Here is a 27,204-nt window from a genome sequence, read left to right as displayed (position 1 = left end):
TGGCTTATAAGTGGAGATATACTAAAACCTGGACATTCACAGTAGGCTTTCTCAATTCTTCTAAACTATTATGTGATTTATTTGCATCTGGCATTGCATGTTATGTAAGCCTGGGCAGCTGCGGCTTATTCAGTAAATTATTAATAAATGAGTGATGGCAACAAGACAATGTGTTAAATATATAATGTGAAATTCCAGTACTGTGGACTATCTGGAATTATACAGATACACAGAAGCTAACATAGGGGGACACTGAGAATACTCAGAAATCACAACATTACAGAGAAGACAGATTTTGTAATAATGTAAAAACAGAACCTTTTAAGAAAGGTTGCTTTACTATTTCAATATTTATTTTTAAAATTAATTTAATTAGGGTCATTTGCAATTCCCACTTTAATTGAATGATTGCATGAGAGTCATTCTGTTATGATAAGGCCTGTTAAACTATGCTATTTGATTGAATATTACTTGAGCTTCCTCTATTTTTAGCAAAGCCCGACAGTAACAGTCAAGGGCACCAAAGTTAATTGTGAAGTTTTTACTGATCTTTTCATGCATATACTCTGCTGTCATTCTTCTTGAAAGTCATCAAGAAATCAGTAATGAAAACATGACATTCAGTTACAGAAGGCAAAGACTTCAGTCAATGCTTCAGTGTAGAATCAGGACAAGAGAAGAATAAATTTGAGTTATATGTATAGCAAGTGGAACTTTCACAGTCAAGAGATCTGCAGGTAACAAGACAGGTTCTAGTTCGATGATAGAAGAATGCTATATTATGAACTAAAAGAAAAACTATCGTAAATAAATTTTAAAGGTTTATTATTATTATTTTTTAATTACACAAAACAAAAACATAACACAATGCCGCCGGCGACTCACCGCTGGCGAGGGTTGCGGCGTGGGCCGGGGAAGGAGGCCGCCATGTTGGGGCGGAGCCTGCGGCCCCCACGTCATCCCCGGGGGCCGCAGCGTGTTGCCTGGGTGCATGGTCACCCAGTGAACCGGGCAGGAGGGAGGCAGCCCTATAAAGGGGCTGCCTCGTGGCGCAGTGCCTCCTGCCCGCCGGCGCTGGACACCTCATTGCCTCCCGAGCTCGCCGCAGGCCGGATCGGCGCAGGAGGAGCAGCGCGCGTTTCTCCCCGTCGGGAGGATTGGAGCGCGGTTTGAAGCCCCTGGGAGCGAGGAGGAACGCCGGGGGCAGCTCGGGTTACGGGAGGCAGGGGGCGGCGGCATCCAGCGCCCGTGCACAGGCCGTTGCCGGGCGCCTGTCTGGCTGGCGAGGTTGCTTATCCTGCGGCATTGCCGGCAGCGCGCAGGACGGCGCCGGCGGGAAAATTGCGGGATTCGCCCGTTTGCTTGCTGGGGAAAGGGGGAAGGTTTTCAGATGGCTACTGTGCCGGCGCCCCTTCCCCCCCCCCACCTTAGCCTCAGGCATATGGCGGCAGGGCGCGCGGGGCTTCGGCGGCTTGCCGGCCGGTTGAGGTTCCCGGGCCACGTGTTTCGCCGGGCGTTTTAGCAAGGGCTCTTACGGCCCTGCAGTTTATGCGCCGGGAGCGCTTCGGTTCGGGGAGGCCCGGGCGAGCGCGAGGGAGGGGGACAACGGCAGCGGGGAGGCCGTTCGCCCTTCTCCCACGTGGTTTCGGTTTCCTTTTTGCCGCTGATTTTCGGGGTCAGGACTCGGAGCGGCGGGGGGGGGGTGTTTCTTGCCTCCCGGCGGCCCCTCCCCCATTGGCACTACCCAGGCGGTCCCTGTTTGGGGGCCCCGTTTCCCCTGGTGGGGGAGAAATTTTACATGATGGTTGCCCCTCGCTAGTGTACATTGGTACACAGCGTTTGCTGGGAGCCGCCCCGAGTCTTGGAGAGGGGCGGCATTCAAATCTAATACATTGAATTGAATTGAATTTACTACTAGAAGAATGTCTACATATCTATATCTGCATATCCACACTAATTCAAAATACAATTGCCTGACTTGGTTAATGGATTTAGATTTCCTTTAGAGCGAGTTATGTAAAGAATGACTAAACATAATTTATATTAATATGATGTACAGACCAGTCTCGGAATAAAATAAAATGATGTATAGGAATAGGCCTACAAAATGCAGCACATTTATAGCAAAATAACCTAAAAAATGCCTTCTCTAAACTTTGATCAGTTTTTATCCAATAGTCACCTATAGTCAGATAAGGGACCTCTGTGAAAACATGTGCTCATGCAACAAAAGCGCCTTCTCAGGATGACCAAGGTATAAAGTGAGCGGATTAAATATAAACATTGGCCATTCGACCCATAATTTTGTGAATCTGAGGAGAACAAAAAGAATAGGAATTTTGCACATATATATTATACAAGTCAATAACACATCTAAAGCACATGTGTCTTATGCAGATCAATAGCACATATTCATACTGCATATCCCCCATTTTCACTATTCTGAGACATTCATTGAATCGACGTTTTGAAGAAGTGGCAAAATATGTTGCGATATAAATTCCATCCTTAATTCCTGCTTGCCTTCTCATCTGTATGCCCATAATTCACACTTGAGGACAATGCTAGCGGATTGGTTTTAAAGTTTACCAATATCACTTAAGCAGTCGGATGAATTGAACCACTGGGTTCAGTTTTATTTAATATTATTAATTCATTCTATTAGTTTAATACTAGCGGGGGTTTAGGGTATACAAACTGAGAGAAACAAGGCCCGTGTATGCAAGCTAATGGTCTGGGATAGGCCAATGGCTGGGTTTTTTAGCTTGCTGGATGCATAACGAGTTAAGCAATGCTACAATGATATATATATTGTCGGTAGAGGGGGGAGACATGCAAAATTAAGGAATTGTTATTATGGTTATTATTACTGTTATTATAAAGGATATAATTTAATTTTATTTTATGATTTATGAGCTACCCACCAGTACTTAGCTAGACAGCAGCATTACTATGCCCTCATTGCGTGGAGGGGGATTGCCCACATGGCAGTACCCACCTTTCCCCAGTTAGGGCAAGGCCTGGGACACACCCATACACGCTCTGGCAGTAAGCAGGACAGGCGCTGTCGCTCTCTGTAAAGGATTACGTCGCTAGCAGATTGGGGGGTATCTGTGAGCACTGTCCGCATGGGTGCCTCGTGTGTTGTTGTCATTGTTATTTATTATTTTACGGTTTTATTGCAGGAGTGGTTGATCCTTGGAACAAACTTACAGCAGACAGGGGCAGTGGATCTGCAGTGGCTGAGCTTGAACATGCCTGGGATAACCATGTCCATTGTACGGTAACGTACGGGAAGGAGTGTGGGAGCAGACTGGATAGACCATGGGGTCCTTTTTCCGGCCATCAATCCTCTATATATTTTTCTCTTTGGCCACCTTGGCCAGGGCACATGGTCCATACTAGGTACCTGTTGACTTCATGACATGGCGAGATAGTACAATTGGCAATGGCCGTTTAGGCGATGGGGGGCAAATAATTTAGGATACTTTGAACCTGTAGTATTCTATGGCAGTTCCATTTGGGACACGAACCATAAGGAGAACCAGACATTGGTAAGAGGGACATTACCCCAGGATAGCATTTTTGCCTTTATAGGATGTTTTAGGGGTTAAGGCACTATTACTGCCCTCGACACTGGGGGATGGGGCTCTATCACCATGGGCCTGACTGTTGGTCGCTCCTCACTATTAATTTTCTGAGTTTTATTACATTTCTAATGTCCATTTGTACTGGGGGCTATAATAGTAGGGGTACAGTTGGTAGCAGGCCCCCTTTTTAGTACCAACAAACCAGAGAGATATTTAATTTCATAACTATAGCCTGCAGATACCCAGGTCATTACCATAGTGAAGTTTGGGAGCTTCCTAATCTCTGGTTGATCTGCTTGGGAGTAAGCAAGGGGAACCAGATTGTGGGGGCAATAGCCTGGCCCTGTGGGAAGAGTGCGGCGACCGACATGTTGGGAGCCGCCATGGGTCTAGGGAAAAGGACGGCATGACAATTGCATAAATGAATAAAAATATGAACTGGTCGGTTTATCGCAGCCCCTTTAGTGTTTCAGTGAAGCGGTGTAATCATTTCCTGGCATAGGGGGGCTTACACGAACGCTAAGTCTCCGGTCATCTGAATTAAATTCACGATTAAGTTGATTTTCGCTAGAGGCGTACAGGAACATGGGGTTGCGACTGTGGCACGGCTGTTTCAGCGGCGGGGAAGCGAGACAGCAACAGAAGGCCCGGTCGGTTAACAGGGAGTATGTACGCAGGGGCAGGTGGGTGGCAGCCACATGGCATAGGCGGGGGCACAGGTTTCCCAGAAGGGGGGGTGGTGCCATCGCTCAAGCAAAGGAGTGCAGGTGGGACCACACGGTTACATGCCCTCGTATAGGGGCAACAGAGGGGGCTTAGCTCTCCTAACAAAAGACCCCGGGGGCTCACTATTTGAGGACAGGGGGAATGATCAAGGGATGGCCCAAAGATCGGACACAGATGGGGGAGATATTAGTAAGCCGCTATGCATTACCCAGTTTCAGGGGCAGCGGGCATTGTATGGGACCCAGCTTCTCACCCAACGAGGCAAGGACGGTTCACTCGCAGCCAATCATATGGCCTTTGGGACAGGGTAGGTATGCGAGGTGCTGTCATGGTCGCATGTAGGGGATCAGGTACGGTTCCCTGGGCCAGGAAACCGATTTTAAACCGGGGGGCTGCGGCAGCTGTGTTGGTTGTGCTCCAAGTCTCCAGTAACGCAGAGGGTGGATGGATCACCGGCCAGGCGTATCAAACAGGATACAAGCCTGGGTGTGATGGACTTAGTCCAGGTACAGCGAGGAAGCCAGGGACTGGGCCACTTTGGACCATAAGACAGGCCTCCACCGAGCAAATAACAGTTAGGAGCCGTTACAGGAGCATTGTCGGATATAGAGTGGTATTCCCTCAGCGACACGGATTGCGGTTTTCAGCAAGTTCCCCGCAAAGTAAGGAGTATGGTGGCGGATCGAAGTCAGTGGGTTTTCGTGGCGTTGATTCAAGCACCTAAGTACAAGCAATTTTGAGAGCGGGTGGATAACACTGTCTTGTTATTCTTATCGTTTCTCTAGGTCCTGGCCCTGCTCCACCGTTACGGGCAAAGTGCGAATGAGCTGCCCTTCTTTCGCCCACAGTAGCAAACTGCGGCCACAGTGTGGCATGTCGGCTGGTTGTACAGCGGCAACATTTACTTCAGGAATGTGGAGGTTGCTGAGTCACTGGGGCTTCGTGGGAAGGGCTTGAGCTCGGAGGTCTCCGTTTGAGACGGGCCTCTCCCATTGGGAAAAGTTAGGAGCAGTGAGGGGCTGGACCCAGATTGTTTGGTGTGGCACGCTGGTGGCTGCCACCTGTTGCTGGTGAAGTGGGAAAGGTGGCCTGACACACGCGTGTTGCGGTACCATATGTTACAACGGAGGTGCTGGAGGCATGGCATGCCAGGAACCCAGGGCGGTGGAGGATGACAGGTAGAGGGTCAACAGAGTAGTGAAGGGATGGGTGCTCCAGATGGGGGGTGGAGGGATAGATCACCCCAACATCTGAGCATCCCAATTAGCTTTATTCAGAGGGGTCGGGGTACATTTGATAGGCAAAGGTAATGACAAATTCATAGCGACCTGCAGAGGTGCCTGCACATTCATGTGCAGGGGGGGGGAGCAGGGGGAATAAATTTATAATTTCACCCCCTGCTGTGGCCGAAAGGGGGCGGAAATGGGCGTAAGCAGCAACTGTGTGATCTCCTTTAGGGGCACCTCTACTGAGGTGAGGGGCGATCTCCTTCTCGGAGTACAGGGCTCGACCGGCTTGGGTTCGGGGAGGGGGTCGCTCCTGTGGCTCGCTGCCTGTGGCGTATCAGAGACCAGTGGCGAGCCATCCCACACGCCGTGGGGGCGTGTCATTGGGCAGGGGGCAGGTGTAATTTTACCTGACCCTGCACCCGGGCAAGGAGCTTTCGCCCTAGAGTTGCTCAAGTGAGTTTGTTGCAAAGTTAACTCCGCCCCCATTTGATTTATGCACCTTTGCAGGTCACGTGGTTAATTGGCTAAATAGTTAATTTGAATTTGTTTAATAAAAGTGACCCTATTTATACCCACACCTTTGTGTCCGACTGTTACTCCGCCTGCGCCGCAATGCCGCCGGCGACTCACCGCTGGCGAGGGTTGCGGCGTGGGCCGGGGAAGGAGGCCGCCATGTTGGGGCGGAGCCTGCGGCCCCCACGTCATCCCCGGGGGCCGCAGCGTGTTGCCTGGGTGCATGGTCACCCAGTGAACCGGGCAGGAGGGAGGCAGCCCTATAAAGGGGCTGCCTCGTGGCGCAGTGCCTCCTGCCCGCCGGCGCTGGACACCCGCCCACCCTCCCTCTGTTACAGGGTGCATATGATGGGTCGCCCTCGGTGGGGCCGAGTAGGAATTTTTTGCAGTCACAAGGAATTGGCCGAATTGTGGCTGTTTTTTCGCCTACTCCACTCTGTGCGTGGGAGTGTGTGGTTAGGGGGTGGTCTAACCAACTAGCGCCCCCCCCCTCAAGGTCACTGGGGGGGGGGACGGCCGGAAAGGGGGCGGAAATGGGCGTAAGCAGCAACTGTGTGATCTCCTTTAGGGGCACCTCTACTGAGGTGAGGGGCGATCTCCTTCTCGGAGTACAGGGCTCGACCGGCTTGGGTTCGGGGAGGGGGTCGCTCCTGTGGCTCGCTGCCTGTGGCGTATCAGAGACCAGTGGCGAGCCATCCCACACGCCGTGGGGGCGTGTCATTGGGCAGGGGGCAGGTGTAATTTTACCTGACCCTGCACCCGGGCAAGGAGCTTTCGCCCTAGAGTTGCTCAAGTGAGTTTGTTGCAAAGTTAACTCCGCCCCCATTTGATTTATGCACCTTTGCAGGTCACGTGGTTAATTGGCTAAATAGTTAATTTGAATTTGTTTAATAAAAGTGACCCTATTTATACCCACACCTTTGTGTCCGACTGTTACTCCGCCTGCGCCGCAACAAACAAACACATATGTTAGCAAACTAAGTTCCTATCATTGTTATAGTTATGGATCGATTCATCAAAATACATAAATATATATTCTTATTTCTATCTAATATCTAATGTTAATATTAATATCTAATATCAATACATTAATATAATTACATTTTATCCCATGCACTTCTATACATACATATTTGTTTTCTGTTCCTATTTATCTTTTTTTATTTACATCTATTGTAAAGGTTTTTTAAATTACTGGTTTTAGAAGGCTCTTCAGAAACACACTTGGTTTTCTTCAATAAAGTTGTTTTAATATTAACTTAGACCACTTGTCCATCAGGTCCAATATTCAGTTAGGTTTCAAATAGTGTGGATAATGTATGCTATGAAATGGTCATATTATTTGAATTTGGATTATTTCAAACAATATTTCTTTGTATAATGTTAATTGGCTCCAGAAATAAATGGGCAGAAATAAAAAATGGATTTTTTTATGTTAATTAATGAAATAGTCAGTATTTATAGAGAGCAAAGCAAAAACAAAACAATTCTAAATATAATTCATAAAGGTAAGCTTCCTCCACTTATAAATCAATCAATCAGACCAATCAATATTTGCATGAATCATTTTTTCTACTTCATTTCTTTTACTTAAATAGATTTAAAATGAAGAAGAAGAAAAATAATAGAAAAGAAACCAGCATGGCTGCATAAAGAACTCTCTGACAAATTGAAAGACAAAAAGGATAAGTATAAAAAGTAGAAAGAAGGGGAAATAACTAAGGCAGAATACCAGCAAATACACGAGCCTGTAAAGATGAAGTGAGGAATGCAAAGGCTCACAATGAACAAAGTCTTGCGACAAAAGTAAAAAGTAACAAAAAAAAGTTTCTTCCAACATATTAAACCTGCTGTTCTGTTTGAGTCTGTGCAACACAAAATCGAAGTTTGAGACCCTGTAAAAAATTTCCCCTGCATTTCTGAAACTTGAAATTTCATGACTTTTCATCATTTCAGGGGTTCTCTCTATGAGATTTTTTTTTTGGGGGGGGGGGTGGATGTCTTAGTTTTTCCTGGGCAAAAAAAGTCACACTTGTACTGTTTAGGAGTCTGTGTGACTCGCACTAGAAATTCTTTATTTTAAGTGCTTATGTTGGGTCAATTTGAAACCTTCTTTCCCTTATAAACTAGGTTGAACATTTCTGCACACAATGAAATGAAAATTGAAATAAAAAATAATGCTTATTGGTTTATTTTGTTCATAAAAGCCCGCTAGCCCCCTTTTTTGTGAATTTCTTTTCAATTTATAGATACTTTAGCCTGCATAATGTGTACAATTTTACTAAATTTGGTGTGGGATTACTAGTTTGAACATTCCTGATCATAAGAAAAATATAAATGAACTGAAAAAAAGATGGTTATAGTTTTTTTAAAATCAGAAATAAGCCCCCCCCCCCCCCCCCGGCTGCTTGCAACCATTTCCATTTTAAAAAAAATTTCGGCTCCAAATCTGAAATATTTTTAATATTTTGGTCATTCATTTACTCAATTTAACATTGATGATGATCCTAAACATATTTTTTGGGGGGGCTAACTTTTTTCTGGGCAAAAAAACCTCACGTTGAGTCTGTTTCTGGTCATATACGACCTGGACCAAAAAGATTTTTTTTAGGTACTTATATTTGGTCTTTTTGAAAACCTTTTTCACTGGGAATCTAGTTTGAACATTTCTGAACATAATGATATGAAAATTGAACTGAATAAATTGATGCTTATATTTTTATTTTGATCAAAAATGCCGTCCCCCCATTTTTTGAACATTCTGTGTCAGTTTATATTTTTTTAGGCTACAAATCTCTAAGGAATTTCCCCCCAAAAGTTTTGATATACTAAATTAAACATTCTTGATCATAAGAAAAATAGAAATGAACTGAAAAAAATGATGCTTATTTGTTTATTTTGGTCACAAAAGGGCCACCCCCCTCGGCCTTGCTGTTTACCATTAATTTCACTTTTTATATAGACTTGGCTAGAAATATTGGGAATATCCTTTTAAAAAGCAAGCACATGATATCCAGAAAACTAATTTTATGAAAGAAATCCACTTTACTAAAAACAAGTATGTAATTTTGAAATTAACATTAAAATTAAATATTTTAATACAAATTGAAATAATTGAACACAGCGGGGGGGGGACATTTATGTGCAAAATAAACAAATAAACATCAATGTTTTCAGTTCAATTTTCATTTCATTATGTTGAGAAATGTTCAAACTGGTAATTCAATGCCAAAGTTATTGAAAATATTTGGAATTAGGGGCCTAGAAAAATTTATAAAGTGACATGCTTGAAAAAATGGGGGGGGGGTTTGTGAGCAAAATAAACAAATAAGCATCATTTTTTTCAGTTCAATTTTCATATCATTATGTTCAAAAATGTCCAAACTAGTAATTCCACACCAAATTTAGTAAACTTGTACATTGTTTGCAGGCCAAACTATCTATAAATTGAAGATAAATGCACAAAAGGGGGGGATTTTATGACCAAAATAAACCAATAAGCATTATTTTTTATTTCAATTTTCATTTCATTGTGTGCAGAAATGTTCAACCTAGTTTCCAAGGGAAAGAAGTTTTCAAATTGACCAAATATAAGCACTTAAAATAATTTTCGGTGCAAGTCACACAGACTCGTAAACAGTACAAGCGTATAGTGGTTTTGAACAGAGCAGCAGGGTTAAAAACAAGAAAAGGATCAGGGAAACAATTGGTCCATTGCATGGAGAAAGTGGCAAGAAGGTAACAAGCAACAGGGAGAAAGCAGAAGTACTTAACACATTTTTTTGCATCTGTCTTTACACAAAGGGAAAAAACAGTCCAACCTATCAAAATCAGCATCACAAAAACATATTAGGAACACAAGTTAAAATAGGGAAGAAAAGGGTAAGGGGATACCTGTCTTCTGTAGACAAATTCAAATCACCAGGACCAGATGGATTACACCCTAAGCTTCTGAAGGAACTGGCAGACAAGATCTCAGAACCACTGAACTATATCTTTCAAAGATCTTGCATCACTGGGGAACTGCCAGGGGATTAAAAAAGAACTGATGTAGTTTCCATCTTCAAAAAAGATTTTGGAAAAAATGATCAAGCAATGAATCAATGAACACCTAGAAGCAAACAAGGTAATAATCAAAAGCCAACATGAGTTTGTCAAGAACAGATCATGCCAGACTAATATTATTGCATTCTTTGACAAAGTGACAAAATTAGTGGACCAGAGGAATGCTGTCGATATGGTTTACTTGGGCTTCAGTAAGGCATTTGACAAAGTAGACCATAACCTACTACTTGTTAAAATAGAAAAATGTGGGATGGACAGCAACACCACCAGATGGATTCAAAACTGGCTAACCAACTGCACTCAACATATAGTTCTCAATGGAACTGCGTCTACATGGAGGGATATATGCAGTGAATTACCCTGTTTTAGGCTCTGTTTTAGGCCCAGTACTCTTCAACATCTTCATCAATGACTTGGATGAGTGGATAGATGGGGAACTCATAAAATTTGCAAATGACACCAAACTGGCAGGAATAGCCAAGACTCCAGAAGATAGGCGCAAAACACAGAAGGATCTTGACAAACTTAAACATTGGCAGCTATCTAACAAAATGAAATTCAATGGTGACCAAAGTAAGGTAAATTTAGGCAAGAAAAACAAAATGCACAGATACAGTATATGTGGTACATTGCTCAACAGTAGTAACTGTGTGAGAGATCTTAGAGTCCTAGTGGACAATCATTTAAATATGAGCCACCAATGTGCAGCAGCTGTGCGTAAAAAGATGTTGAGACTCTAAAAAGAGTACAGAGAAGAGCAACAAAGATAATTAGGGGACTGGAGGCTTAAATATATGAAGAACAGTTGCAGGAACTGGGTATGTCTATTTTAATGACAGGGAAGACATGATAGCAGTGCCCCAATATCTCAGGGGTTGCCACAAAGAAGAGGGAGTCAACCTGTTCTCTAAAGCACCTCAGGGTAGAACAAGAAGCAATAGGTGGAAACTAAATAAGGAGAGAAGTAACTTAAAACTAAGAAAAAATTTCCTGACAATTAGAACAATTAACTAGTGGAACAGCTTGCCTCCAGAAGTTGTGAATACTCTAACACTAGAAGTTTTAAAGATGTTGAATAACCATTTGTCTGTAGTGTAGGGTTTCCTGCCTAAGCAGGGGATTGGACCAGAAGACCTCCAAGCTCCCTTCCAATTATGTTGTTGTTGTTGTTGTTATCATTATTATCATTATTATCATTATTATCATTATTATCATTATTAGCATTATTAGCATTATTAGCATTATTAGCATTATTAGCATTATTAGCATTATTATCATAATCTGAATGGCTGCTCTGTTTGGTGGAATGTATTTTTATTTCAATTTTTAATCTATACACTTAAAATATACCCTGTCTCTATCATTGTAACACTTCCATTCTTTGTAGTTATTTGCAAACCACAAAAATTAGATGGAGCTTTCCTTTTTTCCCCTTCTATTTTCACTGCACATTTTGTAATATAATGTACTATAGATTTAGTCATTCCAACATGTTATCCCATATTAGAGTTGCTATGACCACTTTCATGTCATTCAATCACATCAATTTTTGCTGTGATGTAGTAATCAGCCTCTTTGTTTTTGACCTTGTAGGGTTTTCAATCTTCCTTTTGCACACAAAAAAAACAAGCAGCATCTAAAACCCTCACAGCAACCTGGCAACATCAAATGTACATCCACTAGCCTCATATTTAACTGAATTTTGATTTACGTTAAATGTCATCTATGTATCAATGTATAATTCATAGTAAATGAATATTACATTATTCAAGGTTGCGGTAATCATAAACTAGCTATTTGCATATACTGTAGAAAATGTATGAATAAAAAAGTGATAATATGCATGCAGTAATTTTGGCTATATGTAATAATATGTTTGCATACTTCTTGTATACTCCTAAGTAGACAGTCAAGTTAATCTATTCCCAAACATTTTCTCTGCTCATTCCTAAACATTTTCAGTGTCCAATTAGAAGGTGTAAAAGATTTTAAACATAGAAACAAAAACCACTGTGTAATCAAAAACTCTTTCTCAATGTTTCTGATTGAAAGGAAGATTTCATGGATTTTGAAGCAAATATAAGTTCCTTCTGGGCCTAATGGAAAATTATGAGTTCACGGCATGAATCTGGACATATGACCAGACTAAGCATATGACATGGCTTTGGTTCACAGCATCATGGGAATCTATAGATATGATTCGTAAGCCAGGCGATTCATAAGCCATGCGTGATGATTTACAAAGTAGGCCAACAGAGTGGTAAAGGGAAATCAGAACAAAATATGCCTTAGTATGAAGAGTTAATTTACAGTGCAGAGTTCTAGGACTGTAAAGAATAGAATGATAGATGTTGTGGTTGGCTCTGGCCCAGCTCCTGTCCCAAGGAATGTGGAGGTAGATGTGGGGGAAACATCCACATGCCACAGGCCTGTTTTGCTCCCGATAGAATCTCCCAACGAAGGCTCCTCTGACGAAGGAAGCGTGAGTAGCAGGGAAGGGGGGAGTTTGGCAGACAGCCCAGATCAACCATTCTTATCATCCCTGGATTCTGAACAAGATCTTATGACAGACCCACGCATGCATAGAGTGATGCATAGGAGAGATCAACTGAAGGATTATTACAGGAGATAAGTGTGGCCACATGTGGTTGGATGGGGCTGCTGTAATTAGTGCTACAGATAAAAAGAACAGCGCGCTGGTTTAGCCTTGTGGAAGTTTATCTGATTCATAGTTTCGTCAAGATCATGGTTTTTGCTGTTTCCCTTTTCAAGACTGTGTGTGGACTTTCTGGAGTTTGGAATTGGACTCAATTTTCCCAGTTACTGGGTGAGAAATTGGATTGCATTTAACCTGTGCCTTGTGTGTACCAGAAAATCCATTTGACATTTAAAAAGGGAGTTTTTTCTGCTTTTCTGTTGATAAAGACTTTGGATTTTCTTTCTATCATGTGGTGTGTGTCTTTCTGGACTAATTACCCTGTAATTACGGGCAGTTGGAACACGCCGGCAGAACAGATATGTGAATACATCATTTGCTACTATTTTTCAAATAATAAAGAAGGGCAACTTCCCTTTTCTAACTAACAGCAGCTTCTGCACCTAATGTTGCATTCATTATTTCTGAGGTGATAAGTTGAGTGAAGTAACTTAGTTGACACTGATATTTTGTCAAGGGAGAGAAAGATTCCACTTCAAGGTACAGTGATACCTCGTCTTACGAACCCCTCTTCATATGAACTTTTCATGATACAAACCCGGTGTTTAAGACTTTTTTGCCTCTTCTTCTGAACTATTTTCACCTTACGAACCTGAGCCACCACCGCTGGGATGCCCCAAAGCTCTGGGATTTCCCTGGGAATCCCCACCCCTGAACTTCCATTGCCAGCCAAAGCGCCCGTTCTTGCATTGCTGGGATTTCCCTGAGGCTCCCCTCGTTTGCCAGCGCTGCTTTGAATCAAAGCGACAAACTCCCCCTTTCCAAACTACATGGGGGAGATGAGCAGAGTGGGGGGAACAAAAATGGGATGCAAAGACTCACGGAGCTCAAGAAAGGAGACAGGTGTGGGGGAAATGAGCAGAATGGGGGGACAAAAATGGGATGCAAACACTCATGGAGCTCAAGAGAGGGGAAAGGTGTGGGGGAGATGAGCAGAGTGGGCGCGGACAAAATGGGATGCAAAGACTCACAGAGCTCAAGAGAGGAAAAAGGTGTGGGGGAGATGAGTAGAGTGGGGGGGGGACAAAAATGGGATGTAAAGACTCATGGAGTTCAAGAGAGAAGAAAGGTGTGGGGGAAATGAGCACAGTGGGGGGACAAAAATGGGAAGCAAAGACTCATGGAGCTCAAGAGAGGCTCTTTTTGCCTTGCTTCATTGGGACTGCCATCTCTTGCCACCTCTTGCTGTCCCTCTCCCCACTCCATCTGCCTCAGCTTCGTCTGCCCGGCACTTTTTTTTCTAAAGCCTTAATGTTTTGGATTTTCCTAATGGGCTTGCACACATTATTTGCTTTTCCATTGATTCCTATGGGAAACATTGTTTCATCTTACGAACTTTTCACCTTACGAACCTTGTCCTGGAACCAATTAAGTTCGTAAGACGAGGTATTACTGTACTTGATTATTCTGAGGGGAAGTGGAGTGCCTTTTTAAAAGTTGGATCAGTTACATTCTGGAGAAATCTAGTTAGCATTTAACCCACAAACTTCCCTAAATGCCTAGCAGGTACTCCAACTTGCCTGTTACGTATGCACATATGCATTTTGTAATACATACCATGTCCCAAAGGATTCTGGTTAGTGTATAACTTCAAACACAGAGAGGAAAGAGCATAATCTAAACAGACAAATTGGAACAGTATAAAAAAATAAAACAACATAAAACCCTACATAAGAGCAGAGATAAAATACTCCATAAAATCCAATATAGGCCTCCTGCTTGTCAGCTGCAATCAAAATCAGGTTGAAATATCTGTTTACTAGAATTGCAGAAGATTTCTTGTAGAATTTGTAGAATTGCAGAAAGGTTTCTGCCACATGCCTTTCTAGAAAAGCATATCCCATAAGAAAAAATTATTAAAGAAAAGGGATGCCATTTCCTCCATAAACTGTGAATCTTATGAGAGCAGAGGATTTTCAGTAGATCTTCTCTTGACTAGACTAGGTGGGCAGATTTTGTTCTAGCAAGGTATTTTGTATTTGTTTGTTTTTACAATTGTAAATAGCAAGTTATCATACTGCCCATCCAACATAATTTTTATTTACAAAACTGCTTTAGGGTTTTGGATGTTATAATTTTTCCCCATTGCTAGGGGGTAACAATACGATTTCCAGCAGGGCTTGAATTCTTTATATCTCCTTTGTCAGCAGTGGCCATAGGTGATGTCCATATATTATTTTGTATTGAAAGGTTTATGTAATTAATGCTATAGATTTTTGAATTTCTGTACATGTCTGCAAAATGAAACAGAGAATAGGATGTAAATTGCTCCAGTCTGGGTCAGTTGAGATGGTGCTTAGAATAGAGAAATCCATATCATTCAAGGCATTGTCCAAACACATCTCCCATGGGAATATACTGAACTTGATCATCCCCCGCCTCCCAGCATCTAATAACTGAAATAAGCCCATTTTAACTTGATATTTTTTTTAATTAGCTTTTCCTACCATGTTCCAATCTTATCAACTCTTGATTGACAATTGGACAAACAGATAGGGACAGGTGGAGAAACGGACACTTTTCTGAATACTTTTACAAATGGTAATTTCTTCCCAATGTTTTATTTATTTTTTATTGGAAATATGGCAAGAAAGGGAAAGAGAAGAGAAAAACGTATAAATGGTAAGAAGAATATTTGCTGGCTAAAAGAGATGAAGGGATTCTCACCGATTGCCTTCCAATGAACAGTTTGTTTTGACTGACCATTTTAGCCTATTTGGGGGAAATGTCTATTTTTAATGAAACCTTCTTTTCATGACTAATGGGGAAATGGGGTGTCTGTTCTGCATAGATAAATGGCAACCATATAATTGCAATAAATTATGTTTTTACAATGATATCATTGTATAAAATGATATTCATTTTATAAAATAATATAAAAGCTGATATTCAGCTTTTTTATAAAGGTTATAACCAGGGAGTAAAAATGTGGATATTACAAGGATAAAAGGGGGAAAATATAACAGTAGAGATTAAAGTTTCAGAAGGATCTTGGCAAAAATCAGCAAGATGGATTTCATTACACCAGGCAAGGAAACTTATACACATGAAGATAGAATGGGAGTACTGTATTCAGTTTTGCAGTAGTATTTCAAGAAGAATCAAATACTTAACTCTGATTATTGAACAATTGGCCTGTTTATATATAATACTACCATATTTTTATTATTTTTATCCCACTTTTAATATTTTTATAAATAACACAAAGTAACAAACATATCTAGTTATTCATTTCTCCTCCATTTCCCCCACAATAACCCAGTGAGGTGAGTTGCGCTGAGAGAGAGTGATTGCCCCAAAGTCAAGATAGGACTGAAAATAAGTCTTTGAGCCTAACCTGGTTCCTTAACTACTAGACCAAGCTGCTCATAACAATTAAGAGTGTGTCTCTTAAAGAGTTGTTAAGTCTGGAATGTCATGTGGTATATTTTTGGCAGTTTGGATTTTGAAGTCCCAGAACACTTTAGCTCCTATATTTTTATTACTTTATTTTATATCCCCACCAATTATTACTTTCAGACAAATTCTTTTTCTTGCAGAGCTTCCAATGTTGCTTGTAGCTACTTTGTTGTTACTTTGCCATGCAATTGCTTGTAGTCAATTTGGGAGATCTTCTTGCAGCAGCTAAACAGGCAATCACCATTTCTTCAACTTCTTTGCAGAAGTGACAAAGGCTTGGTCTATGCAAGAAATTGGCCTGGAGTTATCTGGTGCTGCCCCTTTTGCTGGATCTTTCATTATCAGTTAGGTTTTATCAGAGTTAGACACATCTCAAGTTTACTTCAAATTGAAGTATGTTAAGCTACTTGGCAACCAGTGGATGCAAGGCAGTCAGATATTTCAAAACCATGCAGTTCATTTTCACCTGGTAATAACCATTTCTAAACCTTCCTTGCTCTCTTCTCTCACCTTTCTGCTGTTATGATATCCCAAAGGCACTTTTTTCAAAAGCAAGTGGACTTTCTGGTTTTTATTTGAAGACGTTTTGTTTCTCATCCAAGACGTGAAATATCTTCAAAGGAAAACCCGAAAGTCTAGTTGTCTTTTGAAAAAAGCATCTTCGGGACTATCATGACCTGGATGACTGAGAATCTCCATAGACTTTTCCTGTTATGACAGTTCTTTCATTTCAGCTTCTTTTTTATTTTTAACATATTATTTAACCAAGCTGGGTTCTTGTTGTGTTTATTTGAATTAGCCAACATCTATGACCAGAATGACACTTTATTCTGTGTCAGTTGTTGACTGATTCACTGCAGTCTCTCCATTTGTAGAAATATTTCTGATTGGATTTAAATTGGAGATTTTGCCTATAATTTGCAATGTGAGCATCATATTTGCTGATCATCTTGGATATAACTGTAAATTTGCTGCTTTATTATTTTCAATTCTTCCCTTATTTTTCTTGTTTCTAAATTTCTTGATCAGGTGTTCTTTTTTTCTTTTTCAATTTCTTTTTTTCATCTGTTCTAGCTTGCTTTCATCTTGCATCTGAAAATCAGCTTGCTAATTTTTCAGCCTAATTTTTCATTTTGGTGGTGCAATGTTTGGCTTTTTTGTTGTTGTTAATTTAGCCAGATATTCAGTTATAACTGCAGCTGTGCTATATTATTATTATCTGTTCACAACCATGTGAAGTCACAGCTGCCAGCTCTTTAGCTGGTATTAGACTTTTTATGCATATTTTCTTCCCGGGAATCTAGGATGATGTAAATATTTATTTATTTATTTACTTATTTACTCACTTACTTACTTATTCATATTTTGTCAAGTATGTATTTCTAATATACATAAGATGGGTACTGATAATAGGGAACAATTTGAAGGGATGTTAGGCATGCTGATGTGCTTATGCATGCCCCGTACTGACCTTTTAAGAATTGGGTGAGTAGACAGTCTTAGGGTAATGTTTTGGGGTTTGGTGATGAAACCACAGAGTCAGGTAGTGAGTTCCAGGCAATAACCACTCTGTTGCTAAAGTTATATTTTCTACACTCAGGTTTGGGGTGGTTCACTTTGAGTTTTTATTTATTGTGTGCTTGTGTATTATTGTGGTTGAAGCTGAAGTAGTCATTGACAGGTAGGACATTGTAGCTGATAATTTTATGAGCTATGCTTAGGTCATGCCGAGGGCGACATAGTTCCAAGTTTTCTAAGCCCAGAACTTCAAGTCTGGTTGCATTAAGTATTATTTTGTGAGTAGATGAGTGGAGGGCTTTTCTAGTAAAGTATCTCTGGACATTTTCTAAAGTATTTATGTCCAATATGCAGTATGGATTCCAGATAGATGAGCTGTATTCAAGGATTGGTCTGGCAAATGTTTTGTACGCTCTAGTTAGTAGTGTGATATTACCAGAGAAGAAGCTATGTAAGATTAGCTTAACAAACTCTTGAAACACACAAGAGTTTTTCTTCCTTTTTTTTCTTTTTAGCTGTTTTATAATCTTTTTTGATATCATTAATTAATTAATGTATTAGACTTGTATGCTCATATCATGAACTGCATTAAAGTCCCCAATAATACAGATGTTTCCACCTCCCATTTGTCTTACTTGTTCTTCTAATTTCTTATAAAAATTTCTTTGATTTGTATTTGTGGCATATATCACTATCAAAATCATTTCTTTGTGTCCTATCCTAATCTTTATGGTTAATATTATGCCTTCACTATCCGCATAAATTTGTTTTGGGTGTAATTTTTCCCTCATGTATACCGCAATTCCCCCTTTTTTTGAGTCTGCTAGTGCAGTGAATAATTTACCCAGTTTTTAATTTTCTAGTAATTTGGCACCTTGTTTTCTAATGTGGACCTCTTGAAGGCATAATATATCAGCATTTTCTTTTTGTAGTTTGATCATTGTCTGTCTTCTTTTTGCAACCGCATTCAAGCCATTAATGTTGACTGAAAATATTTTTAATGATTTCATTTTTTACTGTTTTTTCACCACTGCTCTCATCACTATCCTTTCTCCTCTCTGTATTCCTTTCTTTTCTCTTTCGTCTTCTGATTCCTTCTCCTCTGTTTCTTCTTCTCGGCTCTGAGGGTCAATGTCCAAACTGCTTCCTCCTTCTTTTTCTAAGTATTGTGCAATAAAGTGGTCAGCCTTTTCAATTTTTATTTTTTTCCCTTTCCAGGTTAGCAGAAGCCCTTTGGGGACTAACCATCTAAATGATATTTCCCGTCTCATCAATTTAGCTGTTAAGTATTGAAAATCTCTTCTTTTCTCTCTAATTCTTTTTGGTATCTGTTTAAAGATGATTATTTCTTTCCCCTTGTACATTATTTGTTCATTTATTGTGCCTATGTAAATTTCGCCTCTAATTGCTTTCTTTGTAAATCGTACATGTACCTCCCTTAGAAGTCTGTGATTTTTCACATAATTAATCTGGATCCTGTACACTTCATCTATATGGTTCCTCACCACTTCTTCATCTATTTGTAGGTTTTCAGTTATTAATTCCACCATTTTATTGAACAGATCTTCTTCCATCGTTTCTGGCACGTTCTGGAAAAGTAGATAAAATGTTGATTTCTCCATTTCCAGCATTAAAATTGCACCTTCCAATTCCTTGTTAGCAGCTCCATGTTTTCCTTCTGCTTCTTCTATTTTGTCCTCTGTTCTTCCCATATTAACTTCCACCTTTTTAATTCTTTGTTCGTGGTTCATAATAACTTCCTGTATATTCTCAATTCTCACCTCTAGACCTTTGGTCTTCCCAGACATTTTTTCAAAATTTCTGTTTGTCTCTTCCTGATTCTGTTTCATTGTTTCTTGTGTTGTCCGTGTTGCCTCCTGGCTTCTAACCATGAATTCTTGAATCAACTCTAGAGAGGCCTGTATCAATTGTAATTTGGATGCTTGACCCTGCTTCTCTATGGTTGCCATTTCTGTGTTTGTTTTGGTATTGGAAGTAGAAGGAGTTCTGGGTGTTGCCTTTTTCAGTGTTTTAGTGTTTGTCATTGACATATTCACTATTCTTAAAAGATGATTCCAAATTCTCTTTATGTCTACACTTAAAAAGTTAATCTTAGTACTTAGAATACTCTAAAATATCAATCTAAATAACTACAAAATAGACACTTAATCTTACAGCTAATCTTAAATTATTTTAGGCTAAGAAAAAGAAAAATCTTTATATCTAATCAATCTCTATATATCAGTCTATATCAATCTGTATGTATATATTCACTATTCAATAAATATCAATAAGTCAAATAATTTTAAAGTAAACCTTCTATAGTTGATAGTATAAATAAATTAATAATAGTAAAAGTTAACTGATATAAGTTAGTTAATAAATTGAAGAATGTTTCTAAATCATGTACAAATAATCAATCCCTTTCTGTATCAATTACTATTAAACCAAAAAGTGACCCTTGATATTTATAAAATTGATTTAATGAGATTAAATATTATCTGTTCAGGTGAAATAATTATAGTAAATATGGTTGTTATATTTTAAAACAAACGTTGATAGTACACAATAAGATGATCAAGGGAAAGTGCAAAAATGAAGGAAAAAAGGGTAGCAAGTCACGAAGAAGAGAAAAGAAGAAAAAGAAAAAAATTACCAAAAATTACCAAAGAAAGGAATGAGCAATAAAGGAAATTATGTGTCCATGTCAATCTCAAATATATAGTTAGTCTGCTCCTCAATATCACCTCAGGCTAGGAAGTTCGCTCTGCTTTTATATTTTTTCAGTTCGCAAAAAGAAGGGGGGGAAAACATAGAAAACATAGAAGACTGACGGCAGAAAAAGACCCCATGGTCCATCTAGTCTGCCCTGTGATCACAACCAATTAAAATTTATTGTTCTAAAAGTTCATATATTTCTTCTTGAGTTTAATCTCGTCAGCTCAGGACCCAGTAGTTTGCAGTCTACTGTAAAAAAAAAAAAAGCCAATAGACCAATATATTGTCCATTGTAGTCACTAATCCAGCAATCTAGTCAATCAAACGTAGCAGAGTAAAGTTTTTAATCTAAGTACACACCATACAATATCATGAATCCTTCAGTGACTGGTGTAAAAAAGGACCCCTTTCTCACTGTATTCCACCGATTTTTCTGGCTCTCAATCTCTGCTTCCCGATCACCACAGGGTCTCCCGGTTTTTGATCTCCAATCTCCCAGTTTTTGATCTCCAATCTCCTCCAATCTCATCGCACCACACTGCTATTTCGTTTTTGCCATCAGGTCCCCTGTCTCCTTTTATTTATTATCACGATCACCAAACCTCTGACCAGCTTTTTAAAGTTCCATCTCCCGCTTACGCTTTCACTTCACTCTGAATCATTCACTTTCCGCCATTATCATTCACTTTCCGCCATCAACGTCTGCCACCAACAACTGCAACTTTCACTTGTTTTTACCATCTGCTCCTCTCTGCTATGATCTTATCAATCGCCACCCGGTACAAACAGGAGACTCACTTTTATAGCTTCCTTTCACCAAATTTCTCTGCTAGAATTCTTATGGGTGAATACTTCAGTTGTTAGAGATGATTCCGCTGGTGTTGCTGTTTTACTCTTTTCTCCCTCCGAGTTGTCAATTCAGCACGCCATGTCTTCAGGCTGAAAGAAACGTCAATTATTTTTCCCGCCCGATCACAGAGATTTCACCTGTCTGCCCAGGCAACTATAGTGCTTGGGTGGAAAGATGACAATAAATGGACGATAAAAAATTGGTGCAAATACATGGTGGATCACATTCACTATGAAATTATGGAAATTAGACTACATAATTATAATGAAGGAAAATTAGCAGCAACAATGAGGCAGTGGGAGAAGGTTAAAAATTATATATTAACAACATCAGTAAGCGATGCAAATGTAAGAAATAAAATTCAATCACTCTATAAAGAATGAACAATGTAACCCAGAGACAAAGCAAATGAAGGATACAAAATGGATTCTTCCCTGGTGAAGGGATTTTTTTTTCTGTATGGTGATGGTACACTTTATGCTTTCTGTTTTGTTTTTTGTAAAATTCTTAAAAAATCAATAAAAAATTATATTAAAACAAAAAAGAGAGATTTCACCTGTCCCAGTGAGGGTTTGCACTACCACCAACTGCTCTAGACTTTCCCCTTTGCTTAGCATTCCTTTCCAAGGAGTAACATTACTGATTACACAGTTTTCAAATGGAAAATCTGGGGTGAAATACAGCAGCCGCTAGACTTCAGACTGCATCACCATGGCACTGTCCAGGAAGTTCCGAAAAAAGGTATTGGGTTATGTCATTGATCTTTTCCACTGTGGTCATAAGATTATTCCTTTTGAATTTTCTTAGTAGGAAAAAATAACCATATTATTAACTGAATTTGAAATCTGTTTAAATTGAATATTATCTACTTATATGTATTAAGTTCTTAATTCCTTAATGAAAATTACATTAATGCATCCTGGAGTTACAGAATTGGTAAATCATATTAAGTTTTTCAGAATTAATACATTAAAAACTCTGTTACTAAATAGCCACAAACTAAATTGCTAAAAACCAGAAATATGATGTCGGAAAATAGCTAATAATCCTTAAGGAGAATATCAGGGGAAACCTATCATTGAAACATATCCCAATTGCTATCTTTAAAAGAGTATTTTAGTTTAAATAAATGTTTTTATAACTGATTGATGGCTTAAAGGAAACATATTAAAGCCTAAAATAAATGCCTAAAATAAAATGAAAATGCAAGTTTTATAATGCTTTATATATTACTATAATTTTATAAATTGTAGTTTTCTGCCTCTTCTTCATATGGAATGCAAAAATGTAACTGTCCTGATAAACAATTCTCAAGGCTTTCATAAATGTTATTAATGTTGATAAAGATATTGGGGGGAAAGGCTTTGTGTAAATCCTACCCATTGCCTTTTTCAAAAACATGATTGCATAATAATAATTTTTTTTACTGTTAAGTGCTATGGTTAAAAAAAAGCATTGCAGCTAAAATCTTTTGTTATGCTTTTAGAACGCACCAAAAATACATTTACTTAAACTAAAATTTATCTTTATTTCAATGGGAAATACCACCATTTGTCTGGTTTCAGATACGTTTATAGTTGTATAGATTCATGGTAGAGAGGCTTCTAATCAAGCAGACAAGACCTAAGAATAAGATATGAAGATAACAGCCTACTTCTATTCAAAACTTGGCTTTCAGCATCACAATTGAGAATCAATTTGTTGCCATTTCTTAATATGACTTTGCCATTGTTCCTTCCTAGTTTAGAAATATAGTGATCCTTTTAGTAGAATCTATTATAAGATGCTATTATTAGAACTAATAATAGCCTTTTACATTTCAAATACATTTTGAATATTCAAAGTGTTGCACATGCATTAGCTCTCAATAAAATGTCATCGAGTCAACTCTCGTGAATTCTGGAGCCTTATAGCAAGTTCATCAATAACTTCTTTCTTAAATTATGTTCATGTTATAGGGAATGTCACTTTGTGTACTTAATATCAAACGATTGCCAGTAAGTAGAATGGGCCACAACAGGAATACTAAAGCCAAGAGTGTTGCAAGATAAAACTTTCTGAAAATGTGTTTCACATCAAATTTAATAGCATTCATTTAAATATTTTAAAAGATTATCATAACAAGTTTGAATTTGAAAATGGAAATGAGAAAATTTCAAATATATTATTTAAATGGCATATATTACAGACAAAGCCATTTTATTTTCTATGCCAAGAAGGGTGTTTGAATGTACATTTCATGAATTTTAGTTCTGCAACTATATATGTTGAAAAAGAATAACATTACCATATTTTATAGATGAATGTTGAAATTACATTGGATGCTGATAACATAGAACAGTGATGGCAAACCTTTTTTTCCTTGGGTGCTGTAAGAGAATGTCCGCACACTATCACGCATCTGTGAGTGCCCACAACCATAATTCAATGCCTGGGAAGGGCAAAAACAGCTTCCTCCATCCCCGGAGACCTTTTGGAGGCTAGATATGGCCTGTTTCCCAACTTCTGGTGGGCCCAGTAGTTTCGTGTTTTGCTCTCTCCAGACTCCAAAGACTTCCCTGGAGCCAGGGGAGGGTAAAAACGCCCTCCCCATCCCTCTGGAAGCTCTCTGGAAGCCAAAACCGCCCTCCCAGAGTCTCTGCAAGCCAAAAATCAACTGGCTGGCACACACATGCAAGTTGGAACTGAGCTAGGGCAATGGCTCACGTGCCAGCAGATATGGCTCCATGTGCCACCTGTAGCACCTGTACCATAGGTTTACCATCACTGACATAGAATATAACATTGCAACCAACAGGTGCTGAAGCTAAGAATAGACAGCTTCCAGTTAACCACAATAGTTTCACACCAACCATGGAAAGAAAAAAGAGTGAAAGATGATTGGTAAGAAGTTGGATGTCTTATCCTATTTTTTAAAATAAGATGCAGGAAAAGTTTCGGACTTCACCACTTGGATTGGCAGGTTCCTGGCTTAAATTTTTCCACTCTACCTGACTTGGTCTCTGAGAAATCTTTAAACATGGGCGATAAGAAATAACAAAAGAAATACTGCAATCTTCTCCTCTGGAATTAGAAATGATCTAACAATTATTTGGCACAATTTTACAAACTGCATACCATGTCAAAATATCGGCAAGTCAATATGGGAATGTCACAGCCTCAGCATGTGGAAGAAGAATAGTCACATTGTGCTTCTGTGTAGTAGAAATCTGGTGCTGTTTCTAAGAGCCCTAACTTCTAGTATGGCTCAGATATTTCAGTCTTGTTGAAAGGCACTTTCATCACAAGTTCATATTTTGGAGAGAAGTCAAAACAAAATATGGCTAATTATAATCACATACTTTTCACTTCTTTTATTGATAACATTTGCTAACAAAGAATTGGATTGTTAGCACTAATATCCAAATAATGTAGAAAAAGGCAGTGTGAAAGAAACCCAAAACCTGGCTTATTAAGAAATCCTGTCAAAACAAGTTGATTGATGTTGTTGTTGACAAAACAGAAGTGAGTGGGAGGAAGAATGAGCAGGGAAAAACAGATGTACCTGGAATGCAGTAACACATCTGGAACACAGCAGGACTTTAAGAATGCCCTGAAAATGCCATAAAGAAAAATTTAAGTTAGGTTGCTTTGGAAAGGTACACAGCTAAATCAGAAGCTGACTATTAATCTCAATACAGAGTTTATATTTATCTACTAGAATATTGTGTTTCCCAATGTAATTCCAGAACAATTCATATTGGAGAGCATTACACCAACCTATTCTTTATTAACCATTTAAACATTAATTAATAAGCATTGTATATGAAAATGTAAAAGAAATCTAAGAAGCAAATCAATTATCCCTCTCTCCACCAAAAATCGTTTTTTCATGACAAAAGCAGAATGAAAAAAATGAAAAATGATCTCCCTCTGGGAGAAAGAGACCAATGTGGGGATAATCAACCTTTTTGAGCCACGGCACATTTTTTACATTTTAAAATCCTGGGGCACACGACCAACCAAAATGACACCCTCCTCTCTTTTTCCATCCCTGTCTCCTCCTCACCCTTGTGTGTGTGTTTGTATACACACTCTTGAACCATTTCCAAAAACAGGTGAGGGCTGGGGTTTTTTTCTTTCTTATTCTTTGGGTGCTTTTTATCATATGCTTTAAATCAAGAGTCATGCCTCTCTCTCTCTTGTTTCTCTCTCTTTCCTCTCATTCTCTGTCTCTATCATTTTCTCATTTCTCTTTTTTTCCTTCCCTTTTTGCTCATTTCTCTCTCCCTTCCTCTCATTTTCTCTCTCTTTCTCTTGCTTGCTTTCTCTTTTGCTTTCTTTCTCTCACTTTCTTTCTCTCTCTCTGTCTCTCTCTCTTGCTTTCTTTCTTTTTCTCTCTCTCTCTCTCACGCACACACACACTCTCTCTCTGCAAAAAGTTGCGAGACAAGAACCCGAGCTTCCTTCTTCGCGGCACACCTGACCATGTCTCACGGCACACTAGTGTGCCACGGCACACTGGTTGAAAAACACTGATCTAAACAACAAAGGGTTCATGATAAAGTCCAGGAAATTTATTTTATTATACATCAATAGATGCAAACACCTGCTAAGTTAAAGAACAAGAATGTTAGAAAGAATGGAAGCAAAATATTAATTTTAATGTATTATTTAATGTATTTAATGTATTTATATCCTGCCATTACACTAGGCGTTCAAGATGGTTTTATTTAGCACTCCCTTTTGCCATTTTCCTCTGAAATTCTGTGAGAAAGGTGGAGAGAGAGTGATTGGTCTGTGGTCAGTGAGATTCTGTAATTGAAGGTAGCTTTAAACTGAGTGCCTCAAGCGCCAGTTTAACATCTTAACTATCGTACTACACTCGCTGCCCAGAATGTTAAATTGAGATTCTCTCTGTTGCTTTAGTGTGCTTTCTTCAAATGCCTAAATTGGCAGAAAAGTATATAAATATAAATTGTTCTGCCTTCACAGCTGAGCTCTACAGTGCTTCAACAATGCTGTCCTTACCATTTTACTGATTAGTGAATTCCCTGAGGTCTTTTTTGCCTTCCAACCAATGTCACCTGCCATCTGGAAAAACAACCACAAATCATTTTCCTGAACATATGGGGAATCAGGGTTGTATTTCAAGCAGCTCATATTTTCACTAACCAAAGCAGGGAATTGTAGGGTTTGTGTTTATTGTGTTTACTAGGAGTAGCTTTTCTATGAATCTTCCTAATAAGCCCGTGATGATGAACCTATGGCACACGTGCCACAGGTGGCATGCAGAGCTCTCTCTGTGGGCACATGAGCCATCCCTCAGCTCAGCTCCACTGTACATGTGCATGCCTCCTGCCAGCCAGCTGATTGTTTGATCAGCCCTAATTGTGGGACACATGCATGTGTGTTTGGGGGCTACCTTTCTCCTTACTTTCTGCCATCCATGCCTTCCCAGATCTCCAGAGGATCCTCCCCCCAGCATCATTTGGGGATGGGAGGTTCCCCCCCCCTCCAAGCACAATTTGGGATTGGGAGGCTTTTCCTTCTTCCAGCACCATTTGGGGATTGGGAGGCTTCCTCCCCGCTCTCAGCAACATTTGGGGATAGTAAGCTTTTCCTCCCTTCCAGCACTGTTTTGGGATGGGAGGTGAAAACAAGGGAGGGGGTGCACGTGCATGCGCGGGGGTGTGGGACGTTCACGTGTAGGGGGCAGGGCATATGGGAGGGGCACTGCATTATGGATATGGATACCCATGCAGATGCGATAGCACATGCGCATGTACCTTCAGCACCCAAGGGGGGAAAAGTTAGCCATCATTGTTATAAGCTGTCTGAGCCTTATCTGAGAGTTCTGGTTAGGCACTAAGCAAGAAAAAAAGCAGAGTCCTTCTTCCC

General features: G+C 39.7%; 1 long non-coding RNA gene across 1 annotated transcript; it reads left to right on the top strand.

Moving 5' to 3' along the window:
* The first annotated feature begins 1,174 nt into the window (after positions 1–1,174).
* LOC139167298 (uncharacterized) lies at positions 1,175–6,975 on the top strand. Its single transcript, XR_011559097.1, has 2 exons — positions 1,175–2,261; positions 3,186–6,975. It is a non-coding gene; the product is annotated as an uncharacterized lncRNA (long non-coding RNA).
* The last annotated feature ends 20,229 nt before the right edge of the window (positions 6,976–27,204 follow it).

The sequence above is a fragment of the Erythrolamprus reginae genome, chromosome 4 (assembly GCF_031021105.1).
Source record: "Erythrolamprus reginae isolate rEryReg1 chromosome 4, rEryReg1.hap1, whole genome shotgun sequence".
In the NCBI taxonomy this organism is placed as follows: Eukaryota; Metazoa; Chordata; class Lepidosauria; order Squamata; family Dipsadidae; genus Erythrolamprus; species Erythrolamprus reginae.
The sequence above is the reverse complement of the archived record's forward strand: the minus strand, read 5'-3'. Positions and strand labels throughout refer to the sequence as shown.